This window comes from Lissotriton vulgaris, unplaced genomic scaffold (assembly GCF_964263255.1).
Source record: "Lissotriton vulgaris unplaced genomic scaffold, aLisVul1.2 SCAFFOLD_2313, whole genome shotgun sequence".
NCBI lineage: Eukaryota > Metazoa > Chordata > Amphibia > Caudata > Salamandridae > Lissotriton > Lissotriton vulgaris.
Genome location: NW_028245312.1, coordinates 128,591 through 137,643, shown reverse-complemented (window position 1 = coordinate 137,643; position 9,053 = coordinate 128,591).

Genomic DNA, 9,053 nt, shown 5'->3' with positions numbered 1-9,053 from the left:
GATAGAGAGGGGAGTGCTGCCCTTATCCTTCTACATCTCTCAGCCGCATTCGACACAGTCAACCACGATGTGTTGGTTGAGTGCCTTGCCACACTGGGAATCAGGGATAAAGCACTCCTCCTACTCAGATCCTTTCTTTCAAACAGGACTCAATCAGTGGCACTTGACTCATTTGTCTCCCCAAATTTCTCACTACCTTGTGGAGTACGTCAGGGCTCTTCGCGGAGCCCCACTCTTTAAAACCTGTACTTCGCCCCTCTTACCAAGCTAATAGGAACCTTTGGATTTAAGCTGGCATCTTATGCGGACGACACACAAATCATCATGTACAATAACAGCTAATACACAGATACTGCATCTCAATTCAAAAACTGCATGAGCCACATAGGGAAGTGGATGCAGACTAACTGTCTAAAACGTAATACTTCAAAAACAAAAGCTATGCTTTTTGGCAACACGCCTGTCATCTGGTCAGACTGCTGGCCGCCAATTCACTTGGTCCTTCCCCTTACACCAGCCAACAAGGTTAAGAACCTCTGAGTTCTCTTCGACTCCAGGCTCTCCTTTGAATCCCAGATCAATCACACCACAGCAGCTGACTTCTTCATGATCAAAATCCTGAAAAAAGTACTACTGTTCATCCCATTGGAGCACCGGAAAAAAGTGGTCACAGCCTTAATTGGTTCGAGGCTGGACTACTGCAACGCCCTCCTTAATAACTCGAGCAAGGGCAGAATACATAAATTCAGACCACTCAAAATTCCACTGCCAGAGTTCTGCGTGGGCTCACTTGTTTTAATTCAGCCTCCAAGGCTTTCGCAGAGCTACATTGGCTGCCCATCAGTAAGCACATTCAGTTTATGGCCTTATGTATTGCATTCAGGGCCACACGTGGCAAGGGTCCATGGCAACTGTCACAACTCTTTAAACCCTACATCCCTGTCAGATCCCTAAGATCACCTGACAGTGGTAACTTTTTAATCCCCAAGATATTCAAAGTAAAATGGGGAGGCAAAGGTTTTGCTCACACCACTGCTAAACTCTGGTACTCTCTGCCCACCTCTCTCAAAAATGAACCTAACCTTTTTCAATTCAGGAAGCGTTTAAAAACTTGGCTCTATTAACACATCTTCCTAATAAGACGCCTGCCTACTGGTCTATCCAGCACCTACTCACCCTTGGGTTTTGTAGAGCTTTATAAATACCTCATCTCATTTCATCAATTTGAATCAAAGTGACATGTCTTCTTTATACCATGGGCAAAGTCAGCGTAGATCTATTATGCAGTTTAGTTGGACCCTTCAGGACCTCAAAAGTGGCAGGGTGCCATGACGTTACCTTCATTTTTTGTAGCTATTTTTGCCTTTCAACCTGACATGTAAACAATGGCTCATGGCCAGAAAGATGCCACTTACACAATGTTACATATCGAGAAGTTAGAATAGCTCCAATTCACAATATTCAGATTCAGATTAGCTTTATTCGATTTTAGTTTAAAAATCATAAAAGCAGCAACAATACATAAATAAATGCCTTAACATTTCATTACAAGGTTAATATCAGCTATTAAAACAGGATTAAATAGGTGTACGGATCAACTAATCAAAGTAAAACATTTCATTTTTCAAATAGGTCATCTCAAAAAGACAAAAAAGGGGTCATGCATACAGTGCCACAAAATATCTTAAGGTTCAGGGGAAGAACATCAGGCAAATCTATGTCAGCAGTTTAGTTACTAGGTACATACTACCATGTCAATTGGGCTAAAAACTCGCCAGTTGCCTCTTTGTAGTTGGTTCTCCCAAAGTTCAATTTTTAAACAGCGTTTGGAATCTATTAGAGTCTAAAGGGTTAATGGCGCAAGGTGCACACGATCCCCTTCTCCAGGAGATGTATTTCTTTGCCGTTGGTCTTGGTAGCAGCCTGTGTAGGAAGCTCGGGTAGAAATCATACAAGTCCCAAACGCAAATGGGGCTGTCTCTTTCATTGGGCTGGCAAATTCTTAAGTAGGGGACGATGTTCCTATTCTTAAATTTAATTAACACCAGGTCCCCTGAAGTGTCTTTGGGCAGCGTAACTAGGCACCCCACCCTCCTGACGCTCAGGATTCCACCATCTAGATCAGGTGGCAAAGGTCTGTTGTTCTGTAGCCAAAAAATAACTTTATTCAGCAGGTCCTGATGAGTTTCGCGTTTTCCCTGGCTGAGTGTGGAGACCCCAGAGAGGACAGTCACATATGGGGCAGCTTCGGGAGGTAAATTAATACGTGGTGTTCTTTCTAAAGCGGCTCTAACCACTGTGTGAGTTATTAGCGCAGGTTTTAATGTTTCTTTGGAGCCAGTTGAAGTAGGTGTATTAAGAGGCGGTAATTGAGTTTGGCATTCTTACATGTAATGGGCTTAGACTTTTCGGGGTTGATGGAAGAATCAGGGCAAATAGGTATTGCTATTTTATTGGTTGGTGGAGAATTCCTTTTAAGTATTTTTTCAATGTTAGTCAGCCTGTCCCCCAGGTCTTGAATTTTTATAACCAGAGGTGATATGGCAGATGTTAACAGTTGCTCAAACTGAGCCAGTAAAGTCAGTTGGAGGGACGATACAGGGTCATCTATTCTATCCACAGCCTTATCCACCATTGATGTGATTGAGTTAGAGGGGGAAGATATGGGGCTGGAGCGCAATTTTTGAACTTTACTTGGTTCTCATAGACATTTTCCCCATCAAGCTTCCTTTTAATATTAAGACCCCGGGGCAGTGCATTGGCTTGAGATTGGTCTTTGTTTAAGGGTAGATATACGTCCCGTGGCGTGCCGTTTAAATTGTCAAAGTCACTGCCCATAATAGGGGGGGTGATACATCCGGGACATACTTGGTGCCACACAGGGCATTAAGCTCCTCCCAGATGGACATGATTAATAAGCAAAACTCCAAAAAGCGACAATAAGCAGTACACTGGAAATCACAATAGTAAAAAGCATCTCTATACCTCCTCCTTGGGAAAAGCCAGGTGGGGTGGTCCGTCCCGTCCTCCTCTGGCCTCTGAGGGCCGTAGAGGGCCCGCCCTTTGCCCGGGCTTAGCCCGGCGCAGTCCCGCGCATTTCCCGCGACGCGGAGGGAGCCTCCGCTTTTTCAGCGCCTCCGGGTTTGCTGGACCAGGAAGTGACCCGCTCGGCCTGCTGGGAGCTGTAGTTCCCCGGTGGCCGTGTAGATGGAAGTCAACGGTGGCGGGGGGAACAGGCAGCGTGTGGGCCCCAGCAGCGGCGTGTGGCATGTCCCAGGTATGGCTGTCCACAAAAAGACCCCCTGCTCCTCAGTGGGAGCCTCCGCTTTTTCAGCGCCTCTGGGCGCGCTGGACCAGGAAGTGACCCGCTCGGCCTGCTGGGAGCTGTAGTTCCCCGGCGGCCGGGTAGATTGAAGTCAACGGCAGCGGGGAGAACAGGCAGCGTGTGGGCCCCAGCAGTGGCGTGTGGCGTGTCCCAGGTATGGCTGTCCACAAAAAGACCCCAATAGCAGACACACCATCCACAGTGTGACTAATACAAGGTGTAATATCTTTCCGAATTTCAACCTTCCAGTTCACAGCTTGCATGAAACATTTCCCAGTGGGTAGAATTTCATGTTGAGCAACCAAGACTGCTGTGGCATGAAGGCGGGAATCCTGTATATTTTATTGGTCTCCCAGATAGTGACTTGCTGCAATATTGAGCATTTTTATATCTATCCAGATGGTCTCCGATAGATTGTTGTGGATTTCATTTACAACTTTAGAGACCGACTTTAACAAGCTAAGCTGACTCAAAGCCTTATTGTTTCAAAAGGATGTGTAAGTAACATCTGCCAGAGAAACCTTTAAACTGCAGGTTGCAAGGACATCCAATGAAATACAGTCCTTGTTGAACACAAATCTTCCATTACACTTTGGCAAGCTTGTGCACCAAACATTTCATACCTCCAACACCACCGGTATAGCACACTTTTTTAAAGCAATTGGGACTGGCTTAGTCAGTGCCTTCCAGATGATTATTGGAGTAATACCGGTGTTTATCCATTCCTTATCCTCCAATGTGCATGGGGGCATACTCTTGCTATTATTCTTCATTTGCTGCATATTCTTACTCCACAATAGATGTTCCATTTTGAATCCTGTTGCTACTGGAACTACCACTGGTCCAGCTGTGACTTAAGTTTATAATACAACTCTTTGGAGTCCCTTTGCTCCATGAAATGAACACTGACTGGTCATTGTCATTTTGACCCACCTGGTTCACTTGCGTACAACCCATAGTTCATTGCCTATGGTGTCCCCTCGAATGGGCATGAGATGTGTTTTTGGATATTCAATTGCCTGCTTCTGTGGATATGAACCTGTTGGTGAGTCCCATAATGACCCGCTTTAGGAGTTGTCCCATGAACTTGATGCTGCTTCAAAATGCAAGGTATGAGTAATTCCTCTGGGGGTGATGGCTGCTTCAGCAAAAGAATACCGAAATTTGTGGAATCATCATCTGCAGAGACGGAATCTGTTCTGGATCCTCTAAACATTGATCTTGCGGAAGAAATTACATGCTTATCAGCCTCACATTTAATTTGCTTAGCTTTGGTTTTAATTATTTTTTTAGCCATTAAGTTCAGTTCAAAAAAGTTTATACAACTGTCATAAAAGGACCAATGCAAATAGAAATGCATAATAAATAAGTAGAACTGTACAATTCATCCCAAGAAAGGTTGTAAATCAAATAAAATAGATGCCTGAGTTGATTTAGTAAAGCAAAAAAAATCAACTAGCATTATTGAAATAAAGAAATACAGAGAGGGCCATTAGTGAAGCTCATATGAAATATAAAAACAAGGGTATGACACAAAAGCCAGCATAGTGTTAAGAAAGCATGAGTACCTTCCTTTGAATTATCCACATGGCACCAAAGAACGTGCCTAGTGAAATGGCATAAGTTGGGCTACAGTCCATTCTCAGAATGCGACGGGCAGCAGAGTGACTGTGCATGCCTAAAAGCCTACAGGTAGGTGCTAGCCAAGTTCTACAGGGGTGGGCATAAGTTGGGAAAGCAAACAAAACATGCTAAAACAATCTCTACTGGGAAATTAGAGGCTGGACAAACATCAATGCCATTGGAAGTCCATTTTCAGGTAGAGTCTTCCAGTGGAGAGCAGCCACTCTGAAATGGAAATAAAGCTTCCTATGCATGCAGACAGTCACCTAATCCCAATATGACTCTCACCCTCAAAGCAACTTAAAATCAAGAAAATCACTGTACAACTTAGAGGAAGAAACCTTCCTGGAGCCATTACCCACTGTGACTGCCCAATAGTGCTGCTTCAGTGAGTTCATAGATGGAAAGGTGGTGGCAGCTGGATGTACCCACAGTTCAGACAGCCCTAGGGCATATAGCAACTGTTTGATGTCCATGAGCCAGGGGACTTTAGAGAATTGATCAGCTTCCATTCCAGTCTATAGGGCTATAATGTAATGGGAACCTTCAGGAGTGGTCCACGGGTGCCTCCAACACAAAAGTGGGTGTAAATAGGCTTTACCTGCTAACCCTCTGACTCCCATGTCCAGAAAAATCAGATCCAAGAGGGTACTGGGAGAGAAAGGAAAGGCTTACCAGGAATTTGTTTTCCATTCTGGTTAACACCTCAATTTTGGAAAATACCCACAAAGTTACTCTGTGAAGGGCTGATCCCAGTCCCTTAGCCTCGTAGACATGGACTGCAGGTGGAATAGGTTTAGTGTCGGAGGCACAGTATCCATTGAGTATTACCCCCGAAATGTGTCTGAGCTTTAGGGCCACTTTGTTAATGGGGGTTTCCAAGACATGTAACTACTAAACATTGCTCCCAAATAAGAGAAGGAATCCACCATCTCAAGTAGTACTATACTGCTTTTGAAGGATTTATGAGGGTTAAATGACATCAGTCTTGTATTAGAAGTGTTGAAGTCCAGACTACAAGTGAGACAGAACTCATTGAAACAAGTTTCTGTAACCTGCTCGGGTCTTGGAGATCTGCAAAGTGTCATCGGCAACTAAGAAAATGAGTTGATTTATAATGTAAAGAGTATAGGAACCTGTATGTGTGGTGTCACTAGAGGGATGTGGGGGTGCGGACCGCACCGGGTGACACCATCACATGGGTGACACCTGATACCAAAATAAAATGCAAAATATTACATACTTATTTAGAAAAGGGGGTGGTGATGAACAGAGTGTCTGAGTTAAACAGACCACTCTTACCCAGTCCAAAGATCAGGGCTTGATCCATCACCGTTATTTATCTCACTGCCCCATCCCAGCTCAGAACCTGGCTATATGCAAATCAGTCTGTCCCTGGCCCAGTGCATCATGGGAACAGGGCAGACTAAACTACCAAGCCAATTCTTCACCAGAAAGGAGACAAGCTACCGGGGACCGGTTTCTGGCATTTCAGCCTTCTTCGGCCCGGCTTGCTTGAATCCTGATGGAGCAGTGAGAAAGGGACTCATGTCTGAGTATACCCTGCCACACCTATAGTGGCCAAAAACGATTTAGAAAAGGGGGTGGTGATGAACAGAGTGTCTGAGTTAAACAGACCACTCTTACCCAGTCCAAAGATCAGGGCTTGATCCATCACCGTTATTTATCTCACTGCCCCATCCCATCCCAGCTCAGAACCTGGCTATATGCAAATCAGTCTGTCCCTGGCCCAGTGCATCATGGGAACAGGGCAGACTAAACTACCAAGCCAATTCTTCACCAGAAAGGAGACAAGAATTGGCTTTTGTAGTTTGGTTTGCCCTGTTCCCATCATGCACTGGGACAGGAACAGACTAATTTGCATACAGCCAGGTTCTGAAACTGGGATGGTGCAGTGAGCTAAAAAACGGTGTTGGATCTAGCCCTGATCTCTTGATTGGGTGAGAGCTTTCTGCTTAATTCAGAGACTCTGATCCTCACCACCCCTTGTTGTAAATATTTTTGTCCACCCTAAGCGTGGAAGGGTATTCTCAGATGTGAGACCCTTGCTCATTGCACCATCAGGATTCAAGCAAACCGGGCCGAAGACGGCTGTAATGCCAGAAACCGGTCCCCGGGAGCTTGTTTCCTTCCCAGTGTAAGAATTGGCTTTTGTAGTTTGGTTTGCCCTGTTCCCATCATGCACTGGGACAGGAACAGACTAATTTGCATACAGCCAGGTTCTGAAACTGGGATGGTGCAGTGAGCTAAAAAACGGTGTTGGATCTAGCCCTGATCTTTTGACTGGGTGAGAGCTTTCTGCTGAATTCAGAGACTCTGTTCCTCACCAGCCCTTGTTGTAAATATTTTTGTCCACCCTAAGCGTGGAAGGGTATTCTCAGATGTGAGACCCTTGCTCATTGCACCATCAGGATTCAAGCAAACCGGGCCGAAGACGGCTGTAATGCCAGAAACCGGTCCCCGGGAGCTTGTTTCCTTCCCAGTGTAAGAATTGGCTTTTGTAGTTTGGTTTGCCCTGTTCCCATCATGCACTGGGACAGGAACAGACTAATTTGCATACAGCCAGGTTCTGAAACTGGGATGGTGCAGTGAGCTAAAAAACGGTGTTGGATCTAGCCCTGATCTCTTGACTGGGTGAGAGCTTTCTGCTTAATTCAGAGACTCTGTTCCTCACCACCCCTTGTTGTAAATATTTTTGTCCACCCTAAGCGTGGAAGGGTATTCTCAGATGTGAGACCCTTGCTCATTGCACCATCAGGATTCAAGCAAACCGGGCCGAAGACGGCTGTAATGCCAGAAACCGGTCCCCGGGAGCTTGTTTCCTTCCCAGTGTAAGAATTGGCTTTTGTAGTTTGGTTTGCCCTGTTCCCATCATGCACTGGGACAGGAACAGACTAATTTGCATACAGCCAGGTTCTGAAACTGGGATGGTGCAGTGAGCTAAAAAACGGTGTTGGATCTAGCCCTGATCTCTTGACTGGGTGAGAGCTTTCTGCTTAATTCAGAGACTCTGTTCCTCACCACCCCTTGTTGTAAATAAATATTACAAACTGTCTCAGCGGCGTCAGCCGCCAACCCATAATCACATGAGGCTACTAACAATTCCTTACATCACCTCACCAAAGCTAACCTTCGCGCACTACTCTGAGAGAATAGCCTGATTTACATGTTTTTGTCTCTAGCAGTAGTAAACAAATAGTGGGGAAAGATGAATTAAGATAAGAGTGCATTATTTTTCTGCTTTCAGGTGGGTTGTCTCCAAGTGTTGGAATTTGCTTAAAGATTCCGTCTCTTTTGGTAAAGGAATTGATTTTAAATGTTTCCTTTCTTACTTGCATAGAAATTACAACCACTTAGACTTAGTAGCGAAAGTCTGGACCTCTCAATAGGGTTGTTTTAGGGTAGCAGGATTGCTACATTCTTTGTTGCCCGTTGAAGGAACTAGCTAGTACCAGTAACTCATGAAAGTAGAAGTAGATTTAACAGATGACTCCTAATCATAGTTAAGACTGCATCCTCATGTTCACATTGTAATTGCTTTGTCATTACAGTATTGCTGCATTTAGAACGACAACAGACCATCTTGCACCGCCCACAATATATATAAAGGTCGGAAAAAATTACAGCAAAGCTTATTTACTTTTACAAAAAGTAACGCATCTAACCTGGCGTGGCTCTTTTTAGTTTTTAAATGTGGGCATTTGCATTGTTTTCAGTGCAAGCCACCCCCACAGAGAGGGCGTGGCTATATCTTTCAGCTGTAGAGAGAAGTGTAATGGAAACACAGTTCAATAAAGGAAGTGAAGAGATCAGAAAGCAAGCCTTAGACGGTTCAGAGGTTGCGACTTGCGATGCTGTTTGTTTATCAGAGGAGGCAAGGGGGTCTATGCGCAGACTGCAGAGCATTTCTGAAATTATGCTCTCAGGTCCCGGACCTGGAGGGAATAGGGGTAAATGAGAGGCGGGGACAGGGGGTGACATGGGATGGTGCAATGTGAGAGTTAGCACTGAAACCATTCTGTATGGTCCTGTTATTTGGCACTGGCGGACTCGGAGGAGGTCCAACATGGATTCATGGGGTAAG